General features: G+C 43.2%; 1 long non-coding RNA gene across 1 annotated transcript in view; it reads left to right on the top strand.

Moving 5' to 3' along the window:
* The window catches only part of LOC143963778 (uncharacterized), a 52,952-nt gene that overhangs the window by 21,706 nt on the left and 6,290 nt on the right, over positions 1 to 24,956 (top strand). Inside the window, exon 2 of the long non-coding RNA XR_013271040.1 lies at positions 21,390 to 21,416. This is a non-coding gene — a long non-coding RNA (uncharacterized LOC143963778). The remainder of the gene's footprint in view (positions 1 to 21,389; positions 21,417 to 24,956) is intronic.

The following is a 24,956-nucleotide window of genomic DNA, read 5'->3' on the forward strand; positions in this document are numbered from 1 at the left end:
TGTAATGCACTTCTAAACCCTGCACCCTGTGTGTAATGTACTTTGTGTAGCGCAATCCTGAACCTTGCACCCTGTGCATAACACTCTCTTGAATCCAGCACTCTGTGTGTAATGCACTCCCGAACCCTGCTATCCTGTGTGTAATGCAATGTGTGTAATGCCATTCATGTGAGTAGCACAATCCTGAACCCTGTATTCTGTGTGTAGCGCAGTCCTGAACCCGGCACCCTTTGCATAATGTGATTAGGGCACTCCTGAACCTTGCACCCTGTGCGTATTGCTCTAGAACTCTGCACCCTGTGCATGACACACTCCTAAAAAACCTGCACTCTGTGTGCAATGCACACTCCTGAACCCTGCACCCTGGGCATAGCACACTCCTGAACCCTGCACCCTGTGCATAATGCACTCCTGAACCCTATACCCTTTGCATAATGCACTCTGTGCATAGTGTAAATACTGGACCTACACTCTGGGCATGATACACTTGCATCCTGAACTCTGTGTGCAATGCACTCTGTGCATAGCACAATTTTCAACTCTGCACTTCTGAATCCTGCACTCTGTGTGTGATGTGCTCTTGAACCCTGCAAAGTTTGTGTAATGCAAGGATATATATCAAGAACGGCGCTGTCCCCATCTATCCAATTCCACTGCAATGCTTCTAAAAAATATTAAATCCACTCCGGGCGTTGCTGCTCTTACTGGAATCCACTGGGTGGCAGACAATTCTATAAAGTACAAAAGCAAGAGAGAGCGCACACCAGCCCTAGTGCATGTTCCCTCCCCCAGATTAAAAGCTCCCTGTGATTGGCATTAGCGAGGAGGGTGGGGAGGGTGCTAACATACTTATATCACAAACAGACATCAGGGCGTTACCTGAAGAAGGAGGCCACACCTCCGAAACATGTAGTCGTCACGGAAACAGTTTGATTATAGCCTTGGAGTCAGCACACACGCCGAGAGATCCGCCCCCTGGTCGCGAGTGACGTCATTCACAGCCGGCTGGTCCGTGCATGTGAGACGCGGAGAGAGGGATAGTGTACCCATAGAAGCAGGCGAATTGAAAGCCTGGTTATCCCCACTGTAAGCCGCTGCAGGGAGCAGGAAATCGGGAGATGAGGCAGCCGTGGAGGCTTCTGATTTCAATGCTACAACAAATTCGGCAATTTGTGAGTGTGATACTTGGCTTTTTACTTTCTTATTAGATTTTAATAAACGTTAATGAACTAGGGCTGGTGTGCGCTCTCTCTTGATTTTGTACTTTATAAAGTTTGTGTAATGCACTCTGTGCATAGCAAGTTCCTGTACCTATTCTCTGACAAAAAAAAAGCTTCCCTGATTGCAATATTCACAACTTGTAACATTTTCCCAGAGAAAGAGCCTATACTACATTTTCTGATGCATTGAACTGCACCAATAAGGTAAGGTAATGTAGCCTATATGAACTGGAGAACAACTGAGACCTCAAAGAAAATGGGCAAAGCAGCACAAAGCCCAAAAACAAACATTTTTTAGTTTTTGTTTGCACAGGGAAGGGTTGGAAACTCTGTTAAGTATTTATTGATGTCTGTCTCTCTGCTAGAGTGATTCACCTTGACTTCTTTTCTTGGTGATTGTTGTAAAAGGAACTGAAGGTGATGGGAAAACTGAAATTTCTCAGTTGTCACTGGAACAAGATGTTAAGGGAAATCTTTCAATGGGAACACCTTTTCAGTCAACAGTTGGCAGAAAGACATATATGCATGGATAAACTGATAGATGATAATGATAGAAGGACACATACAATAGACAGTGGCGACTCTATGTACAATATATGGGGGAGGGGCACATACGATAGCACAATAAAAACTGAAAAAATCATTTTCAACACTAAATCATACCACTGAAAAAAACATAAGTATATAAAAATAAGACTACAAAATATGAGAGTAATATGGTATGCAATGATACCTTTTTATTGTACTAAACTAATGCTTAAAAGACAAGCTTTCAAGAGTTTTCATTTCTTCCTTGGGTATTGCTTCAGACCTGAGAAAAAGATGAAAATTCAGCAGTTTATGCAGTAATAGTCCCTAGTATTGGTGCCAGTTTATGCAGTAATAGTCCCTAGTAGGGATGAGCTTCGAGTTCGAGTCGAACTCATGTTCGACTCGAACATTGCCTGTTTGCCTGTTCAGTGAACAGTGAACAATTTGGGCTGTTCGTGGCAAATTCGAAAAGCCGGAACACCCTGTACAAGTCTATGGGAGAAATCTAAAGTGCTAATTTTAAAGACTAATATGCAAGTTACTGTCCTAAAAAGTGTTTGGGGACCCGGGTCCTGCCCCAGGGGACATGGATCAATGCAAAAAAAAAGTTTTAAAAATGGCCGTTTTTTCAGGAGCAGTGATTTTAATAATGATTAAAGTGAAACAATAAAAGTGTAATATTCCTTTAAATTTCGTACCTGGGGGGTGTCTATAGTATGCCTGTGAAGGGGCGCATGTTTCCCGTGCTTAGAACTGTCCCTGCACAAAGTGTCATTTCGCAAGGAAAAAAAGTCTTTTAAAATCACTTTCCATTGTCGGCTCCCGTAATACAGAGAACACTCAATGAGTCATTATTGTTATTGTTATTATTAAAATCACTGCTCCTGAAAAAACGGCCGTTTTTAAAACTTTTTTTTGCATTGATCCATGTCCCCTGGGGCAGGACCCAGGTCCCCAAACACTTTTTAGGACAGTAACTTGCATATTAGCCTTTAAAATTAGCACTTTAGATTGTGAACGTTCGCGTCCCATAGACTTTAATAGGGTTCTAAAGTTCACACGAAATTTATGTCTGTTCGCAGGTTCTGGTGCGAACCAAACAGGGGGGTGTTCGGCTCATCCTTAGTCCCTAGTATTGGTGCCAGTTTATGCAGTAATAGTCCCTAGCATTGGTGCCAGTTTATGCAGTAATAGTCCCTAGCATTGGTGCCAGTTTATGCAGTAATAATCCCAAATATTGGTGTCAGTTTACGTAGTATTAACCTCTAGTATTGGTGCCAGTTTATGCAGTAATAACCCCAAGCATTGGTGCCAGTTTGTGCAGTAATGACTCCAAATATTGGTGCCAGTTTGCGCAGTAATAACCCCAAGTATTGGTGCCAGTTTACGCAATAATAACTGCCCAAAACCAGGGTTAACACCTTCACCTGCTACTAATGCGGCTTTGTACAAATTGTTAACCACATGGGCAAATAAGGGGGTCACTAGTCAGTAATTCAAGGGATTAATGACAATGACAATTGCTACTACTGCAGATTTGTACAAATAAATGATTAATCTCTTGGGGGAGTGATGAGGTTAAATACAATTTCCACTAGCAATAATGCAAGGGGTTAATAAACACTGCCACTGGCCACTAATACAGCAATCACCAGTGGCAGTGTTAATTAACCCCTTGCATTACTGGCAATGGTAATAATCCCATCACTCCCCTCAAGGGGTTAATCATTTCTTTCTATTAGGCTGATATAAACCAAATGTACAATTTTATAACTTTTAAACAAATAACAATTTCAAAATATAAAATTGCAGTATATTAGTGATTGTGACACCCCCTATTGTAAGTAGAGTTGTTTTATTTCTTGAGGGGGTGTTCCCATCACTTATATATTACAATTCGTTATCTAAATTCATTTGAGGGGTGTCACCATCACTAATATACTGCAGTTTTATATTTTTATGTGTTTGAAAGATATAAAGTTGTATATTTGGTTTATAGGACACCACGTATACAGTAAATGGTATTCAGAGGGAGGGTTCCACCATCACTTAATGTGGTTGTAAAGTATTAAGGTTTTTCCCTTTAATGCATTCTATGCATTAAGGTTAAAAAACTTCTGTGCTTCAGCTGCCCCCAATCCTCCTCTTTTCTTACCCAAGCTCATCTGTTTCAGTGATGTGCACAAGCCCATCCGCTGTCTCTGTCCTCATTGGATAGATTGATAGTTGGCTCCTGCTAATGTCAACCAAATCCAAATCCAAGAGCGGGGAGCGGGGCCGAGTCCTGCTGTCTGTGTCAATGGATGCACGTGGTTGCCCCCAGGGAAAGCGGCTCTCCGGGGGGGGGGGCACCTGATGAACAGGTATGAACAGAAAGAGCCAGGAGCGCTGCCAGGGCACCCCAGAAGAAGAGGATCAGAGCTACTCTGTGCAAAACTTTTAAAAGAAAAGGTACATATTACATGTTTGTTATTTAAAGGGGTTGTAAACCCTCAAGACCCTCACAGAATGCATAAAGGTGAAAAAACTCCTGTGATGCAGCTGCCCCCCCAGAGCCCCCCTTTTACTTACCTGAATCCGGTTGCTGTCTCTGGTCCTGATTGGATAGATTGATAGCAGTGCAGCCATTGGCTCTTGCTGCTGTCAATCAAATCCAATGATGTGGGAGTCGGAGGTGGGGCTGAGCCCTGCTGTCTTTGTCAGCAGCAGGACACGGGAGTGCGCCAATACGAGTCCCCCAAGGGAGAGTGGCTCTCCAACGGGGCACTCAAGAAGAGGAGGAGCCAGGAGTGCCGCTTAGGGACCCCAGAAGAAGAGGATTGGCCAACTCTGTGCAAAACCAACCGCACTGAGGAGGTAAGTATGACATGTTTGTTTAAAAAAAAATGAACCTTTAGATATCCTTTAAAAAAAATAATACTTTAAATTATGTACAGTAATTGCATTTAAATTGAGCTACATTACTAAATTGAGTGACGAAGAAAGGAGCACAGCATTGTACATTTTGTTGTAATATTTACATAGTATTGACATGGAAATTTATAGATAGGCAACTCCGCATATTGATTAGTGGATCCAAATTAATAATAACTACTGCAGTAGGGAACAGGCACAAAAGATAACTGATCTGCCTAATTATGATGAAATTGAAGGTTTTTATACACGTGATTAAGTAGGTATCACATTAATATTACAATGTACATTTATGATAACAAGGGGCGTAACATAGGCAGACTAATTCTAATCAGGACTCGAAAGAATGCAAACATGTACTGAAAACATTATTACTGCCGTGTGCACAGTGAGGGTATTGTGCTATACATACAACATAAAATACAATTATATATAGAATTTCTTTTACAGTGATAGGAGTTGCCTATCCATAAAATTCCATATCAGTGTTTATAATGGCTATGGCAAGAGGGGAAAAAGAGAGAGAGAGGGGAAAGAGAATGCTGGGGGGGGGGGGGGGGAGTGATATAGGAGGAGAGGGAGAGAGAGAGGGAGGAAGAGCAAACTTGAGAAGGGGGTGGGTTACAACAGTACCTATTGGCCCAGTAAGCAGCAGGAGGCAGATCAGCTCCTGCTATTAACTCTTTCTTGTCCTGTGGCTGGCAGGCAGCCATTCCTATAGTTTGAGGCTGCTGGTTCCTTTCTGCTGCTTCCACAGTCAGTGACAGGGACAGGAGGGGGGCTGCAGCCCCCCCCCCCCATGCACACAAAGCCACTGAATAGCAAGAGCTGCAGTGACAGGAGTGTGAAAGTGGAGAGGAAGGAGAGCACAGCGCATCTCCTGAATTTCTTCTCCTCTCCTGCCCAGCAGCCTATTTTAGTATGGTCACATGGGGGGCAAGGAATAGTCTGAGGGCTGACGCCACTGGCTACAGACATACTAAAAGTATAAATCTATTGTGACCAGATTCTTAAAGCTGAACTTTCCATGTGAATTTAAACTACCTTTATTGGTTCCATTCCATGTGTGGCTGCTGTTACATTTGGAGAAACTCTTACTTTTTTTCAGCCTGTACAATACTGTAAACTTCAAATATCCAGAGCTGAGATTTACAGTTCTGGCTGTAGTACTGTGATAGCGAATTGCTTAAAAGCCGTTACCTGCTCTGACAGAGGGACACTCGTTTTTTTACCTCCTCCATCCAAAAAGCATCTTTATTCTTTTCACAGAATGCAAAGCACCCTCTGATTGGATGAGTGAATATTTTGATATTCATTTGTATCTCCTGCATTCAAAAACAATCTTGTATTTATTTTTTTGTGTTGTTTACAGAATGTTTTTTTTTTATGTCCAGTGATATTACACAATATAAACATCCATGTTTACAATATCAGGTAGCCAGTTAGCTTACAATGTTATAATAATAAAAATGGAGTATTTTTTTTTTTTTTTTTTTACAATATATTCATCAAATAACAAACTAGAAAAAAAGGAAAAAAACTCTTATGTACTGTAAACACGAGCTGACTTTCCGACAACAAAACCATGTATTTTTGTACAAAGGATGTTGGCTCCAACTTGTCTTTCATACACATGGTCACACAAATGTTGGCCAACAATTACTTACGAATGTAATGCCGTACAAGACGTACGTGATGTCTCCATTACGAACGCTAGTTTTACAAGACAGATCGCTTCCAGCTTGTACTTGATTCTGTGTATGCGTGAACTTTTGTGCGATGGACTTGTGTACACAGGATCGGAAAGTTCGACAACAAAGTTTTGTTGGTGGAAAATTTGAGAACCTGCTAGTCAACCTTTGTTGGCGGAAAGTCCGACAACAAATGTTCGATGGAGCATACACATGATCGGACTTTCAGCCAACAAGCTCACATCCAACATTTCCCGTCGGAAATTTTGGTTGTGTGTATGCGCCATTAAAGTACACAAAAAATGGTACATAAGACATATCAGTTACTTATACCAACATTGCCATAAAGAGATTTATAAGAAATAAAGAAATTTTGCCGGCTAATGTGCTAAAAATAGAAGACCAAATATCCCATTTTGCATGAAAGGTATGGAATCAGAAAGAGTGTGTTAAATTCTTTCTGTCAGTATAATAGCATTGTCTTTAATTTGTGCAGAAGATACAGATTGACTTCTCCAATTAAATGTGGTGGCCCACAGTGTTACTACACATAATCTGTGGATTCATTTTTCTAAGGATGAAGGAATAATAGGATTAGGATCAAATAATAAACACATAGGTGGAATAAGGATAATAGAATTAGAGGATAACTGAGAGGCCAAGGGTAATACTCTTTGCCATGTTGATTGTAGCTTTTCACAACTCCAAAATATGTGAAAAAATGATCCTTTGGCTTTTATAGCCTCTGATACAGCAATCAGATCAATTCAAGGCTCTCCTTTGTCACCCGTTCTCTTCAACATTTACATTCGCCCACTCCTTCAAATCATCAGATGCTCAGATCTCTGCTTCCACTCTTACGCTGACGACATGCAACTTTATTTCCGGATCAATGGAAAAAAAGATCACCAACAACAACTTGAAAACTGCCTCAAATCAATAGAGGACTGGATGACCACCAACTCCCTCCAGCTGAATGAATCAAAGACAGAGCTTCTTATCTTACACCCAAATCATAAGCCTGCAACCAAAACCTCCTGGTCTCCACCAACCGTTTTTGGGCAGACTATCTCCCCAAAGACCAAAGCCAAGAGTCTCTGGGTTATTTTAGAAGCACAAATGTCAATGGATGTGCAAATAGGATCTGTAGTCAGTGGATCTCACCATCTGCTGTGCATGCTTCGCAGACTCATCCCTTTTATCTCAAAGAATGACAAAGCATTGGTAGTTGGAACAATCATTAATTCCCGACTGGACTACGCAAACTCACTTTACATAGGATTACCACAATATCAACTTGCGCGATTGCAACTGATCCAAAACACGGCGGCAAGGCTGATAACAGGAAAAAAAAACCTGGGAATCCATCTCTCCTTCGCTGAGGAGCTTACATTGGCTAACCGTAAAAAATCGGATCACGTTCAAGACCCTTTGCCTCACCCACAAATCCGTGCATAGAGAAGCTCCACAATACCTAATGGAGAAAATAAATCATTACACACCAAACCGCAGTCTTCGATCAGCCAACAAAAACCTCCTCCTCGTGCCCAAAGCCCGGTATAAATCCAAGGGGGATCATAGATTCGCTGTCCAAGGGCCTCGGCTATGGAATGCTCTACCAATCAACATCCGCCTGGAAGAAAATCACCTGGCTTTTAGTAAAAAAACTCAAGACCTTCCTCTTTTAGCAGATGATCAAAGCTCACCACAGCGCCTAGAGGAGATTCAGTTTGCATTGTGCGCTATACAAGTATTTCATTAATTCATTCATTCAATCAGATGCCTCAGAAAACATGTTATATAATCATGATGGGTTACAATACCATCTAGTTAAGACCTTTATAGATCGTTCTTTAATGGAGAGTGAACGTGTGCATTTACGGAGATTAAAGTGGTTGTAGCCCTTAAAAAAAAAAAATTCTGTTCCCTTATAGTAGAAACAGCACAGTGCTTGTGCTGTCTAATCTGCCCCTTCCTAAGCTGTACAAAACCTGGTTGATCCTCTCTGTCCCTGTGTCCCTTTATGTGTGCTGACCATGGTAATCATGGCTGCTGATCCATGATACTGTGGTCAGTTTACATGCCTCCATCATCCCACTGCTCTCCTCTCCCCCTCCCTCTCTGCTTGTCAGCTCCTGTGTGTGTGAGCCACCCCTACCCTCTCCTCAAGCCACTATTAGTAGCTGGCAGTAAAGTTAAATAAATATTACTGCCAGACCCTCTCTTTTATCAGGACTAGGGATGAGCTTCGTGTTCGAGTCGACCGTACGTTCGACTCGAACATTGGCTGTTCGTGCGTTTGGCGAATTCCGAACGTTTTGGCCGTTCGCGTCAAAATTCGAGTGACGCGCGCGCGGACCATAATGCACTGCGTTGGCGCAGTGCATTGCTGCCCGATGATTGGCCAAGCATGCACTGTGACCCCGCATGCTTGGCCAATCGCAGCGCCGGCAGCGAGGAGAGCCATGATTGGCCACAGGCATCCTGCCTGTGGCCAATCATAGCTCAGGCTGTGTAGTGCATGCCCCACACTATATAAGGCCGCCTTTGAGGCGGCCTCGTGTAGTGTGTTACTTAGCATCTGAAGCAGTGGGTGTTCTGTGTACCTTCAACACAGTACACACCAATCGTTTTTGGCTGATTTCCTATCTTGCTGCTGTGTAGTGGTTGTTGTCTGTGCCCTGACTGCAGTATACACCACTATATTCACCTCACCTATATAGCTAGTGATCTAGCTTTAACCACTTAACAACTGCCCATTGCCGATTAACGGCTTCAGGGGGGTTGTTTAACTCTGAGAGGCCGTTAATTAACGGCCTCCCAGAATTCTGCTCTCGCGTGCCCCGAGGTGTGCGCACTCGAGAGCATCCGTGACCGCCGGGTCGCATCACGGATCACGGTAAACGGCCGCTCATAGCGGCCGTTTACCACGTGATTGCTCCGTCAAATGACGGAGTGATCACTTGGAAACAAACCGGCATCATGTTATGACGCCTGTTCCTCCCTCCCCTCTCTGTACCGATCGGTACAGCGGAGGGGAAAGAGATCGGTGTCAGCAGCGATGTGGGCTGCATCTGCAGTGCCCACATCGCTGCTCACCGAATTTAACCCCTCAATTCCCTGCCAATACTCTGCAATACCAGTGCATACTCTGCAGTACCCTGCCATTACTCTGCAGTACCCCCCATTACTCTGCAGTAACCCCCATTACTCTGCAGTACCCCCCAATACTCTGCAGTACCCGCCATTACTCTGCAGTACCCGCCATTACTCTGCAGTACCCCCAATACTCTGCAGTACCCCCAATAATCTGCAGTACCCTGCCATTACTCTGCAGTGCAGTACCCTGCCATTACTCTGCAGTACCCCCCATTACTCTGCAGTAACCCCCATTACTCTGCAGTACCCCCAATACTCTGCAGTACCCTGCCATTACTCTGTAGTACCCCCCAATACTCTGCAGTACCCTGCTATTACTCTGTAGTACCCCGCCAATACCACGCCAATACTCTGTAATACCCTGCCATAAATTGCCATACCCAGCCATACTCAGAGATACCCAGCCATACTCGGTGATACCCTGAAATACCCAGCCATAGACGCCCCCCACCCCTCACCGCCCTCCGGTGCTTCTACCAACTCGCCAGTACGATCAAAGCCAGAATCTTTTTTTTTTTTATTTCAGGCTTCCCAGCCTAGAGGTGAGATGAGGGGTCATATTGACCCCCCAGATTTCACTGTAAAGAGGACCTGTCACCCCATATTCCTATTACAAGGGATTTTTACATTTCTTGTAATAGGAATAAAAGTGATCAAAAATTTTTGGGGGAAAAAATGTCAAACTAAAATAAATAAAGTAAAATGAACAATAAAAAAATAAAATAAAAATTAAAGCGCCCATGTCCCCATGTGCTCGCATGTGCCACACATGTGAGGTATCGCCGAGAATGTTAGAGCGAGAGCAATAATTCTAGTCCTAGACCTCCTCTGCAACTCAAAACATGTAACCAGTAAAAAAAAAAATTAAAGTGTCGCCTATGGGGATTTTTTAAGTAGCGACGTTTGGCGCCATTTCACGGGCATGTGCAATTTTGAAGAGTGACATGTTTGATATCTATTTACTCAGCATAACTTCATCTTTCACTTTATGCAAACATTGGGCTAACAAGTGGTTAATAATAGAGCTTGCAGTCAGTAGTGTTAGGAGATAGTGCGTGCTGTCTGCGTGCTCTGTACCCAGTACATACCGCTATAATATAGGGCAGGCCCCTACTTTCAAACATCCAACTTACAAACATCTCCTACTTGCAAACGCAAGGAGACAGCAGCAAGTGAGATGAAAAAAGATGGACGACAAAACAAATTATACAGGGGTGATAACCCTTCCCTGTGTTTTCCAAAAAGCTTAAAGATAGTTTTTTTGACTGGAGCTACACTTTAAAAATGTACCGGTTGAAAATGACAAACAGATTCAACTTAACACAACAAACCTACACAGTCCCTGTCTTGTTTGCACCGCCTGTATACTGCTGTTCTGAGTATATAGGGCCTGGGGGCCACACGCATTTCTTTTTTTTAATATGGGTACGGGGTTCCCCTTAATATGCGTACAAGACCCAAATAGGCTGGTAATGGGCAGGGAGGGCTACCCATGCCATGTTTCTCAATGATTTTCAACCATATTGCAGGAACCAGATATAACATTAAAACCGCAAGCAGTTTTAAATGGTGTTATTTCCGTTTAATGTCATTTTGTGCAGGGACTGTTCTAAACACGGGAAACACGTGGCACTTCACAGGCCTACTACAGACACCCCCCAGGCACCATATTTAAAGGAATATTTCACTTTTTTTTTTCACTTTAATCGTCATTAAAATCAGTGCTCCCGCCAAAACGGCCATTTTTAAAACTTTTTTTTGCAGTGACCCATGTCCCCTGAGGCAGGAGGCAGGTCCCCAAACCCTTTTTAGGACACTATCTTGCATATTAGCCGTTAAAATTAGCACTTTCCAATTCGAACGTTCGAGTCCCATAGACTTCAATGGGGTTCTAACGTTCGTACCGAACGCGGGGGTCGTTCGCAAGTTCTGGTGCGAACCGAACCGGGGGGTGTTCGGCTCATCCCTAATCAGGACATAACACACCGTGTACCTGTTTGTGTAAAATGATGCCTCTAATTACTTTATCTCAGAGCTTTTCCAGCCAGTCACGTGACCTCCGGCCCCTTACACTGTAGCCCTTGGATCGGAGAAGGAGAGTGGCCGAAGGTCACATGAACGGTCAGCAAAGGTTTAAGATAAGGTAATTACAGGCATCATTTTGCACAAACAGGTACACAATGGGGGTTATTTATTAAAGGCAAATCAACTTTGCACTGCAAGTGCACTGAAAGTTTCCACTTTGTGGGTATGTTTTTTATGCTTTTATTAACCACTTGACATGGCACCCATAGTAAAAATACATCATAACTTTGACTTAAATACTGGGGTTATGGCAGCAGCTAGCTGCCATAACCCCGGTATTTTTTTTTACTATGGGTGATTCTCTTTCAGGTAAAAGTGGTCTTGCAGGCGAATTTGCAGCCCCCCCCCCCCCCCCCCCCGCTTCCTGCTCAATTTTAGGCTTATCTAATGGATAGGTTAAGCTCGGGAGCGATCCGATGCAGCCGTTAGCTGGGAATGGAATAAAGTGAGGGTAAGGTGGGCCACCACTTGTCTCTATGCCCTTGGAGGACCAGTGCGAAGTCTGACGTCACTTTCCAAGCCATAGTAAATTTTTCTTTTTTTTCTTTTAAAGGTATATGAGTGATTTGGAGTCTTTTTGATCCTAGATCTCTCAATAAAGAGGTCATCCTTATTTCTATTACAAGGGATGTTTACATTCCTTGTAATAGATGAAAAGTGATTAAAAAAAATGGATAGTGTAAAAATAAAAAATAAAACTTTTTTTACTCGGTGTAACATCATCTTTTATATTATACAAAAAAAAGTAAATATTTTTTTTTTTCATTAAAGTGTATTTTTGCCCAAAAAATTTCATTTGAAAGACTACTGCGCCAATACTGTGACCTAAAATATTACAATGATCATCATTTTATTCTCTAGGGTCGCTGCTAAAAAAAGGCTATGTAATGTTTGGGGGTTCTAAGTAATTTTCTTGCCCAAAACACTGATTTAAACTTTTAAACAATAAGTTCCAGAAAAGGCTTGGTCGCCAAGAGGTTTAATAATGTGGTGCGTGAGATAATGCACTAGGCTGTGCATCCTCTTTTTTGTCACATTCTAATGCCCTGTACACACGGTCGGACATTACGATGACAAGATTTTGGACCAAGCTTGTCTTGCATACACGCGGTCGCACAAAGTTGACGGAAAATCCAATCGTTCAGAATGAGGTGACGTACAACACGTATGACGGGACTATAAAGAGGCCAGTATCCAATAGCTTTCATCTCATAATTTATTCTGAGCATGCGTGGCACTTTGTGCTTCGGAATTGTCTACACACGATCGGAATTTAAACGATCGGATTTTGTTTTCGGAAAATTTTTGATCCAGCTATCAAACTTAGCGTGTCAGAAGTTCCAACAGAAAAAGTCTGATGGAGCCCACACATGATTGTAATTTCCGACAACACAATCCGATAGCACATTTTCCGTCATTAAATCCGACCTTGTGTACAGGGCATTAGAGGTGTCCTTAGGATAAATGGTGCTTGATTTCCTGTGGCCAAATGAGAATATTGCTGCTAGTTGGTGACAGCTTATATCTAGTTACATTAGTAGTTGTGACAGTTGGTATGTTTCATGTTATATTCAGTTGGTGGGAGATTCTGAACAGTGACTGATCCTACAGTACTACAGACTCTCACATTGAAACAATCCTTCTCTTCATTTCCAACACTGTGCTTACTAAATACATTGCAAAAGAAAAAAAAAACACAACATAGTCTTCTCAGAACATTTGGTATTATCATGTTTCATTCCATCAAAAATTCCAAATAATACCTGCATTTTTCATTTTAGGATAATGATTGGAGCCATGCAATACATTGTTGGCCATCATCAACAGTACACTCTAATTAAAAATGGCTTCTATGGAGTAGGATTTGGGGACTAATTAAAATGAATAACTCAACAAATATAGTTTGCCAAAAAGAACCGAAAATCCCTCCACTGAATTAAGGTTACTATCTGTCCCCATTGTGAAGGGTCCGTCTTCGGGAAATGGGCGTCTCCAGATATGTCCCCGGGAGCAGGGCACCATAAACTTTGCAGTGCAAGTGCTCTAAATCATCAAACTGTACTAGATTCAATTCAATAATAGCCCTGTTAACTGTACAACCAGAACTGCTAGTTTACAGTACAGATACAGTTTAATATTATAGAGCCATAATTTCTATACAGCATACTGGAATTTCAGCTTGTTGGCTATTATCAATACAGTGGGCTCAATGGCCTCTATTGAGTAGGACTTGGAGACCAACAACAGACAATGATGAAACTAACTAAAATAAACCAAAAATACCCTTATTAAACCAAAGCAAAGAACAGAAAAGCCTTCTGATAACAGAAGGCATCTTCAGACGTTACTCAATCCTAAATCCCCCAAAAAAGGAATCCTCATTTTAGTACAGTGGCATCATTCTTTTAGGCTCCTTTGGCCAACTGTTCTCATTTACAGCGAAGATATTATTATTGTACCATATATTTTATATTGCATACATCTTTTTAGGCCTGTTGGCCATATGGAAGTCCTGGCAGTTCAGTGACTTCCAAAAAGTAGAGCTTGGGGACCTGCAAGAAAATATAGTCTGACATGTTATGGTAAGGTTGGCTAATTGATAGCAAAAAGACACCCAATGAACTAATGTGAAGCACAGCAAAGGAATTTTAGAACATAAGGTATTTTAAGGTATTTTTTTTAAAATAACAAACTTGTTATACTTACCTGCTTAACGGCTTTGCACAAAGCAGCCCAGATCCTCCTTTTCTCTGGTCCCTCATCGCTACTCCTGGCCCATCCCTCCTGTTGAGTGCCCCCAAAGCAAGGAGCTTGCTATGGGTGCCCCTGAGCTGAGCTGGAGCTCTATGTGTCTATTCAGACACGGCTAACACGGATTGGCTAACTGACTTTGATTGGCAGCTGCGGGACCCAATGGCACCGCTGCTGTATCTCAGCCAATCAGGAAGGAGAGTCCTTGATGGCCGAGGGTCTCCTGGACATCGTTGGATAGAGATGGGGCTTGAGTAAGTATTAGGAGGTACTGGGGCGGCTGCTACACACAGAAGGCTTTTAAACTTAATGCATAGAATGTATTAAGATATACAACCTTCTTACTTTACAACCCCTTTAAACTTCTAATTTCATCACATTCATCATTCCTCATTTTAGGATAGTGCGCAGAGCCATGGAAATTATTTTTTCATGCCTCTTTGGCCAACTATTTGTTGCTCATTTACAGCACATACTGTATACAACCTTATAATATATTGTAATTTAGTCCAAACTGCACACAGCGGTTTTGGGCTTGTTGACCATCAATGGTGCAGTTCATGAATGCAATTGTTTCCATGACGTAGGGCTTGGGAAAACAAGGCATAATATGAACATTTATGGTGGGTTAAAATGATTCAAAAAGCTCCCAAATGAACCATAATGCATTTGCACAGGCCCACTACTGAATTAACACTGGAGTGAGACAGATTATTCCAAACAGACGCACAATTAAGAAGGACTTAGGAAGGTTTTTTCTGTTGCAGTATTACATTAGAGCAGCTAAGGAAAACATTAACCTAGATACATAGATAAATGTCCTGTCAGCAAGTGGTTATACCAAGCTCAAGCAACTAAAACCATAAGCGTGATGTCATATTTTACAGCTGTAGCGATGGCCCCGACCTCTAGAGGCATAATGGTGACCTCCAGAGTCAAGGAGAGCTGACATCCGTCTGTGTAGAGTGGGTTACAAGGCATGGTGGGTGTAATGCAAATTGAGTGATGGACGTCAGACACTTTTTAAATACAAAAGATATTTATTTTCTCTTAACAGAACTGTGGGAGAGAGGGTTAGGGCCAGGACACCCTTAAGTAGATGCAATGGTAATTTGCAGACTCCAAGACTTCTACAGGTAGACAGCTACACAGTGGAAGGCCTCCAGCTGGATACCACTTCTGTATAGTTAGGATTGCTGTCTCCTATGGCAACAAATCTGGTAACAATCACTAACAGTATTTGTGTATTTACCTTTTAACAAGAATAGTCCTCTTATACTACAGCCTTCCATAGATTGGCACGAACTGAGCTCCTAGTCTCTGACTAGACTTTCAGATCCAATAGCCACTAAATCTCCTGAGTTCTTCCACAGCTAACGAGCTGTATACTCCTCAAGTGCCACCCCTGCTATCCTGCTGGGTCCCCGGCTTGGCACTTGCAGCACCCCAAGCATCACCCCTGCTGTCCTGCTGGGTCCCTGGCTTGGTACTTGCTGAAGCTTTCCCATTTCTTCACCGTCCCCGGCTGGTGAGAAGACTGCTCTGGTACTAAGCTCCTGCTTACTCATTGTAGTCTCCGGTAACAAGGTGGATGGTCCCGTCATGGTAAAAACGTCCCCTTTATTGCCGATCAAAACTGGTTCCTTGGCTGGTGGAACTTTTATTGCCGGTTGATTCTCCTGCTCCTGGATAGGCTTCAGGAGTCAGGATTACTCGGATCCTTACCAGATTTCAGCAAAACAATGCTTACTACTTCAGTCATAGAGGGGGGTAATGAGCCCACCTCCATGACATAATTAAAGACATCAAGCAACTCAGGTGACAAAATATCCTCATATTTTTTATATACTTCCCCTGGAAGGCCGTCTGGTCCTGGTGCATTATTATTAAGTAAATTAGATACTGCTTCTCTTAGCTCATCCAATATTAATGGGGCCTCCAAAGCCGCCCTTTCATCATTTGAAATACTTGGTAAATCAATAGTATCAAAGAATCTACTCAGGGTCTCCTCTGGATAGGATGCCCTACTTTTATATAGTGCCTGATAGAATTCCCTGATTTCCTCCAATATCTCTGGAGTAGTATCAACCCTCTTATTTAATGATGATTGTTTTTCCACTATGTATGTTGCCGGCCTCTGAGCTTTAACCACTTCCCACCCGGCCAATGCATATATACGGCCGGGTGGGAGCCGTCTACTTCTGATAGGATGTTCAGGAACATCCTTCGGAAGTAGCGGGATCGCGCGCGCGTGTGCCCGCGCAGCGGTGTGATCCCGATGTGCTCATGTCACCCGGACACGGCACATCTCAGATCGGCAGGAGGGCTCTGTCATTGGCCCTCCTGATCACATGACGGCCGTGTCCAATTATGGCCGTCATGTGATGTAAACAAACAGCCAGTTGCTAGGCAATCGGCTCTCCTCTCCTCACACGGAAGTCATCGCTGAGAAGAGGAGAGCAGAACGCTGCAGCCGGCTGATGATCAGTGAGCTGTTTTTTACAGCTTTTTACTCACTGATCATCAGTCTAGTGTAAACACACACACAACACAGTGTAAACACAGTCCCCACATATGTCCCCAAAACACACATGTCCCCAAAACATACATGACCCCAAATAATAAAAACACATGTCCCTAATAATAAAAACATGTCCCCCACATATGTCCCACTAAAATCACATGTCCCAATGATTATCTGCACACATATGTACGTGATCACCTGCACACATATGTACATGATCATTTGCGTACATATGTCCGTGATCACACAAACCAATTATTATACACTTAACGGATTTTTTTTTACCAAAAACATGTAGCAGAATACATTTTGGCTTAAATTTATGACAAAATTTGATTTTATTGGATTTCTTTTAAAATAGAAAAAAGAAAATATTGTTTTTTTTCCAAATTTCTGCTTTTTTTGCACTTATATCGCAAAAAATAAAAAACGGAGTTGTAAATAAATAACACCAAAATAAAGCTCTATTTGTGCGAACAAGATGATAACAATTTCATTTGGGTACAGTGTAGCATGACCGCGCAATTGTCACTGAAAGCGCTAGAGCGATGAAAGCTGAAAATTGGGCTGGGAAGGAAGGGGCGAAAGTGCCCTGTATTGTAGTGGTTAACAATAGTTGCCAATAGATGTCCTGTCCCTTGAGGCGATTCAGTTCGCATTGTGCGCTATACAAGTATTTCATTCATTCATTCATTCACCCTCCTCAAAATATGGTTGTTGTAAGAAGAGTCTTTTATTTTCTACTTTCTTCTTAGCTACAATAATGTAATTGGCTATGAAGCCATTCTTTTTTAGTGTCTTCATTTGCATTAGTTATATATTGGAGTTCGGCCTTCATCATATTGTCAGCGAAAGTTTTTTCCCATTGCCTATATTGTTTCTTAATTTTTGATATCTGTGCAATAAGGAGACCTTGAAGATAAGCTTTCATTGCATCCCAATATATAATAATATATTCCTGACCATATCTCCAACCCATTATTGTACCGCACTCCAGCCCTTTGTGAACAAACTGTCTTCTGTTATAGCCAAATATTTCAAATAGGGGTGTCCCAATAATTTTGGCAATATAGTGTCTAATGTTTGGGGATTCTAAGCAATTTTCCAGCAAAACATTTTTTTTTTTTTTTTAACATGTGCGTAAAAAAGAAAAAAATGTCCCCAGACAGGAAGTGCTGTGTTTAGCTAAATGCAAGTTTCAGAGCAGAATATACCAGTGACACATGGCGAACGTGAAAGCGGAATTGTAAGATTATGATTTTTAGGATGTCACAAATTTGACCACATTTTCTCTCTTCCACAGGAAACTCCCAGATAACTTACATTGCAACAGATTTTACATCCAATGATGGTACAAAGCTCCTTTTACATATATATATATATTTATAAGAGCCTTTTTAAGCCCCATATTGTAATATAAAGTTATTAAAAATGACCTTTCCTTTTCAATCTGCAGCACTAACATTTTCTGCAAAATGCAATGCAATATGGCTACCTGGAGGTGTCCTGTATACAGATGGTGTACAAACCACCCCCACCCCCCCCCCTCTCCCCCTAAATATGTTACTTTCTGTGTGTCTGATTGGCTTACTGATTATCCAAGAAGTCTGCACCAAGATACAAGTGAGATTTTGGGCACCCCATGCAGCAAAAATTTAATTTTTCGTGAGATACTCCCAAAGGGAAATTGTGTTTAAAGGCCACTGCCACTTTCCTCATTAGAACCCTGCAGGTGTAGCAGCTGATTGATGATTCTAAAATCACTCCCATTTACATTGATTTTGCACATGGACACAAACAGCTATTTCTTCACAATAACAAAAGTTAGGAATCTGCTACAAAGTTTGTTAAAAATCCCTGCAATGTACATAGATCACCCAGAGAGGAATGTTTTTTTGTCAAAAAAGGTGGAGTTACTCTTAATGAAACAACAATGTTACAATGTAAATAAATCTGACCCATTGCTCCAGAGTCAGCAGGATTCCCCACTGACAGCTGAATGTAAACCAAAGAATGCCAGCATTAAACATCTTAAAAAACAAACTGCATGGGGCCCCCCCGCAAATCCATAATCTTCAGGTCTGGTATGGTCTTTAAGGGGAACCCCACACCAACATGTTTTAAAAAATGGTGTCGGGCCTCCCAAAATCCATACCATGCCCTTATCTGAGCATGCAGCCCAGCAGGCCAGGAAAGGGGGATGAACAAGCACCCCCCTCGTAAACCATACCAGGCCACATGCCCTCATCACAGGGTGCTTTGGGGCAAGGGGGCTCTGCCCCCTTAAAGCACCTTGTCTCCATGTTGATGGGGACAAGGGCCTCTTCCCCACAACCCTGGCCAGTGGTGAGGGGTTATCAGAATCTGGAAGCCCCCTTTAACAAGGGGGCCCCCAGATCCCATTCCCCCATGTAAATGAGAATAGGGTACATTGTACCCCTACTCATTCACCAAAGAAAAGTTTCAACAATAAATAAAAACACAGAGACAGTTTTTGTCAATTCCTTTATTAAAAAAACAAAAACAATGCCCCCCAAAGTAAATCCAGCATCAATTATAATGAACGTTGCTGACCCGAAAAAAAAAAGGTCTGGACCGATGAAGATTTCTGCTGTCTGACAGCTCCGCTGTCTGACGGTTCTTAAATAACTAAGGGGCGGGGCCATCTGATAAATGTAACCAAGTGACTATACCCCATTGTGATGTCATTGACCCAGAGCATGTTGGGTTAATGTCACAAAGGGCGGGGTCACCCGGTTATGGCATCAGGTAGCCTTGTACTTTATTTAGGAACTGTCAGACATCAGGAGCCTTGATCGGGTGCGGACCTCTTTTAGGTTTTTGGGGTCAGCAGCGTTCATAGTGATTTACGCTGGATTTACATCAAGGGGGATTTTTTTTGTTTTTTGTTTTTTAAATAAAGGCATTGTCAAAAACGGTCTGTATTTTTACTTATATTTGAGTAGGGTAAAATGTACCCCGTACTCATTCACATGGGGGGCAGGATCTGGTACCCCCGTTATTAAAGGGAGCTTCTGATAAGCCCCCCACCCCCAGACCCTCACAACCACTGGTCAACATGGGGACAAGGTGCTTTTGCTTTGGGGGACAGAGTCCCCCTGCCCCAAAGCATTCCTCCCTTAATTAGGCCATGTGGCCGGGTATGTTTCTGGAGAGGGGGCACTCACTCACCCCCCTCCACCTTTTGTGGCCTGCCGGGCTGCATGCTCAAATAAGGGCCTGGAATGGGGGACCCCCACAAAATTTTTTATTTTTTTTTAAAGCTGGCATTCTTTGGTTTACATTCAGCTGTTAGCAGGGAATGCCGCTGACAGGTGATGACACGGCAGCTGCCTGCTCCCTAACAACGCCATATTGCTCAAACCTCCAGATTCATTTTTTTATTGTTGCTGCTGTGCTGTGATCCAATTTCCTATTAGAGGGTGTCTTCATGCATTCTCCATGGTCCCATTGAATGTAAAAATGTATCCACCACCACTCTTTCTCACTCGAGAGATGTACTAAGGGGATTTGTAGTGTATGCATTTTGGCAAATATCAGAATTTTTACATTTTCAAAACTCCCCAATTTTGCTAAAAATGTTTTGGAAAATCAAGACTTTAAAGTGGTTGTAAACTCTCCCCCACAACTTTGTCCCATGTAAATCAGCATAAAAAACCCCAATGAACACTGCTTGTAGATATCTCCTTACTTGCTTAGTATTGTTGTAATCCTTTTTGTTCTTTAGAATTATGTCTCTGAGCATGCCCAGATTTCCCCTGATTTACGGCACACTCTCTATGTAGTTGTCTATCTGTTATCAGGATTTCCTATGGCACACAACACTGAAATCCCAGGAGACTGAGAGCTTCCTCCTACACCCCATGAGACCATGTGACATCACATGCAGTGTAAAGCAGGGCATGGGACAGCATTACTGCAGTCTTATCAGCTGAGTCTGATAAGACTGACAAAGGCAAACTCTAGACAATCGGCATAAGTAAATACTATGAAATAAAGCAAGACAGCTATGAGCAGGGAAGCAGGGCTGCCCTAGAAACGTTGGATTGAGAAGGAGGCTTGTGCAGGAAGTGCTCAATGTAAGGCCGGAAATACACTCCACTGTGGACTCAAAAAACAATACTTAAGATAGCGCTGCCTAACCCCTGAAAACAAGTTATAAACACGTTTTAAAGTTTCTTTAAACAGTAAGTAATATGCTATTTGGGCTGGATTACAGTGGCTATAGTTTGATAATTACTTATAATGGACTAAATGAAAAGAAGCATCAGAGTGGGAGAGTTTACTTCCTCTTTAATTTTCATGCAACCCTATCGGCAAACGAATCCAGCAAATAAAGCCGAAACAGAAGAGGAATTTAAGGTAGAAAGAATCAAAATACATATATAGCGTTATATATATAATTATAAGAATTATAATAAATACAGTATATAGTCAAGAATTTTTTTTTTTTTTTAAGTTTTTTTTCAATCCTAATAAGATCTTCTGTTTCAGTTACAGATTCCACTGGAGAAACAACAGGTCTGTGATTTAATTTCTAGTGGTGTGTTAGGAAAATGTCCTGAATCCTTTAAATGCAGTTAGCATGTTACATTAAAATATGATTTTAAACCCAATAGAAGTCCTAACCCTCTTTATGCAAGGTAATATAAGTAAAAGATCTTTTTTATTTTACAAATACCATATTTATCGGCGTATAACATGTGCCGGCATATAACACACACCCCAAGTTTAGGAGGGAGTTTTAAGGAAAAAAACTTTTAGGAGGGAAATTTAAGGAAAAAAACTTACATTTAAATGCCCATCAATGCAGCCTTATCAGTGTCCATCTGAAGCCTTGTCAGTGTCATTTGCAGCCTTGTCATGCAGTCTGTTCTCATTGCAGCCTTGTCATGCAGCCTGTCTGTCATTGCAGCCTTTCCGTCATTGCACCCTTGTCATACAGCCTGTCCGTCATGCAGCCTTGTCCATCATTGCAGCCTTGTCATGAAGCCTGTCCGTCATGCAGCCTTGTCCATCATTGCAGCCTTGTCATGCAGCCTGTCCGTCATGCAGCCTGTCCATCATTGCAGCCTTGTGCATCGTTGTCCCCTCAGTGATGTCAGCTTTTATTTTTAAAAATGGCGCCGCTGAGATGTCCTGTGTATCTCGGTGGCGCAGTTCTCGGCGGCTTTTGGCTGCCTTCAGCCATACTCGGCGGCTTTCGGTCACCTGCGGCCGCACTCAGTGGCTTTCGCCCACCTCCGGCCGTACTCGGCGGCTTTCGGCCACCTTCAGCCATACTGGGCAGCTTTTGGCTGCCTTCAGCCGTACTCGGCGGCTTTCGTCCGCTCTCTGCCCTTCTAGGCAGTTTTCAGCCGCCGAGAAAGGGCCGAAGGCGGCCGAAAGCCACGAGAAGGGCCGAAGGCGGCTGAAAGCCAACCAGAGCCCAAAAATCGAGCAGAAATCACGGAGGATCGGCGTATAACAATTTTCCCCTGATTTTAAGGGGAAAAAAGTGCGTGTTATATGCCGATAAATACGGTACACAGTATATCTACAGTTATGCATTTTTTATGCATTTTTTGTATGCATTTTGCTTTTTTTTCCTTAGCAAACTGACTATTATCTGAGCATGTAGCCCAGCAGGCCAGGAAAGGGGGGGACGAGTGAGCGTCCCCATCCCAAACCATACCAGGCCATATGCCCTCAACATGGTGGGTGCTTTGGGGCAGGAGGGTTCTGCCTCCCCAAAGCACATTTTTCCCACAACCCTGGCCAGTAGGGATGAGCTTCGTGTTCGAGTCGAACGTACATTCGACTCGAACATTGGTCGTTCGGGCATTCGCCGAATTTCGAACGTTTGGGCCGTTCGCGGCAAAATTCGTGTGGCCCACAATGCACTGCGATGGCGCAGTGCATTGCTGGTTCATGATTGGCCAAGCATGCACTGTGACCCCGCATGCTTGGCCAATCGCAGCGCCAGCAGCGAGGAGAGCCATGATTGGCCACGGGCGTCCTGCCTGTGGCCAATCATAGCTCAGGCTGTGTAGTGCACGCCCCACACTATATAAGGCCGCCTTTGAGGCGGCCTCGTGTAGTGTGTTGGCATCTGAAGCAGTGGGTGTTCTGTGTACCTTCAACACAGTTACACACCAATCGTTTTTGGCTGATTTCCTATCTTGCTCTGGTTACTGTCTGTGCCCTGACCGCAGTATACACCACTATATTCACCTCACCTATATAGCTAGTGATCTAGCTTTAATAATAGAGCTTGCAGTCAGTAGTGTTAGGAGATGTGCGTGCTGTCCGCGTGCTCTGTACCCAGTACATACCACTATAATCCACCTACATAGCTGTTCTCTATTTGAGCCCAATTGCCATCTGCAGGAGTTATTGGAAGTTGTGTGTGCTTCTAGCACAGCACAGTATACATCTGTATATACCCCTTTAACTCTGCTGTTTTCTGGTTATTGTCTGCGTGCCCTGACCGCAGTATACACCGTGATATTCACCTCACCTATATAGCTAGTGGTCCATCTTTAATAATAGCGCTTGCAGTCAGTAGTGTCAGGAAATAGTGCGTGCTGTCTGCGTGCTCTGTACCCAGTACATACCGCTATAATCCACCTACATAGCTGTTCTCTATTTGGGCCCAATTGTCATCTGCAGGAGTTATTGGAAGTTGTGTGTGCTTCCAGCACAGCACAGTATACATCTGTATATACCCCTTTAACTCTGCTGTTTTCTGGTTATTGTCTGCGTGCCCTGACCGCAGTATACACCGTGATATTCACCTCACCTATATAGCTAGTGGTCCATCTTTAATAATAGAGCTTGCAGTCAGTAGTGTCAGGAGATAGTGCGTGCTGTCTGCGTGCTCTGTACCCAGTACATACCGCTATAATCCACCTACATAGCTGTTCTCTATTTGGGCCCAATTGTCATCTGCAGGAGTTATTGGAAGTTGTGTGTGCTTCCAGCACAGCACAGTATACATCTGTATATACCCCTTTAACTCTGCTGTTTTCTGGTTATTGTCTGCGTGCCCTGACCGCAGTATACACCACTATATTCACCTCACCTATATAGCTAGTGATCTATCTTTAATAATAGAGCTTGCAGTCAGTAGTGTTAGGAGATAGTGCGTGCTGTCTGCATGCTCTGTACCCAGTACATACCGCTATAATCCACCTACATAGCTGTTCTCTATTTGGGCCCAATTGTCATCTGCAGGAGTTATTGGAAGTTGTGTGTGCTTCCAGCACAGCACAGTATACATCTGTATATACCCCTTTATCTCTGCTGTTCTATAAAAAAGGCATCTGCAGGAGTTAGTGGGTGTTGTGTGCCTCCAGCACAATATAAACTACCCAACTACTGTTTTACCCAACTCCCTTCAGGCCATTACCATGTCTGGAAGGCCAGCAAGGAGAGGCAGACAGGCACGAGCCGATAAAAGAGGGCAAGCAGGCTCTGTGTCTAGAGACAACAGTGCTGGTCGTGGACGCGGTGCATTGTCATCAGCACGTGGCCATGGGACATGCTTGTCCTTCTTTTCTGCAGCTGGACATGTTGAACCGCAACATGCCAACGACTTGGTAGAGTGGATGACCAAGCCCTCTTCATCCTCCTCATACTCTCTCACCCAGTCTCAGGGTAGTAGCAAAGCAGCTGCCAACACATCGTCTTCCCTCCTCTCAATGTCATCATCAGTGACTCCTTCCCTAGACCCACCACGTCCTCCTGAGGAGTCTCCTGAACTCTTTGAGCACAGTGTTGGGTACATGCTCCAGGAGGATGCCCAGTGTTTGGTGGGCTCTGATGATGACACTCAGCTAGAGGAAGGCAGTAGCGTGAGCGCAGAGAGAGGGGATGCTCAAGAAGGACAGCAATCTGGCAGTCATGTTCAACAAGCTGCAGCATACTGCCAGGTTTGCTACAGCGATGAAGAGGGAGGGGATGATGAGGGCACTGACTCCACGTGGGTGCCTGGAAGGAGGGAGGAGGAGGAGGAGGAGGAGGAGGAGGCACATGTCCAACGAGGCAGGATGCCCTCTGGGGGTCAGCTTAGGGGCAGCA

This window comes from Lithobates pipiens, unplaced genomic scaffold (assembly GCF_037356315.1).
Source record: "Lithobates pipiens isolate NorthernLeopardFrog02 unplaced genomic scaffold, aLitPip1_a1.2 Scaffold_8, whole genome shotgun sequence".
In the NCBI taxonomy this organism is placed as follows: domain Eukaryota; kingdom Metazoa; phylum Chordata; class Amphibia; order Anura; family Ranidae; genus Lithobates; species Lithobates pipiens.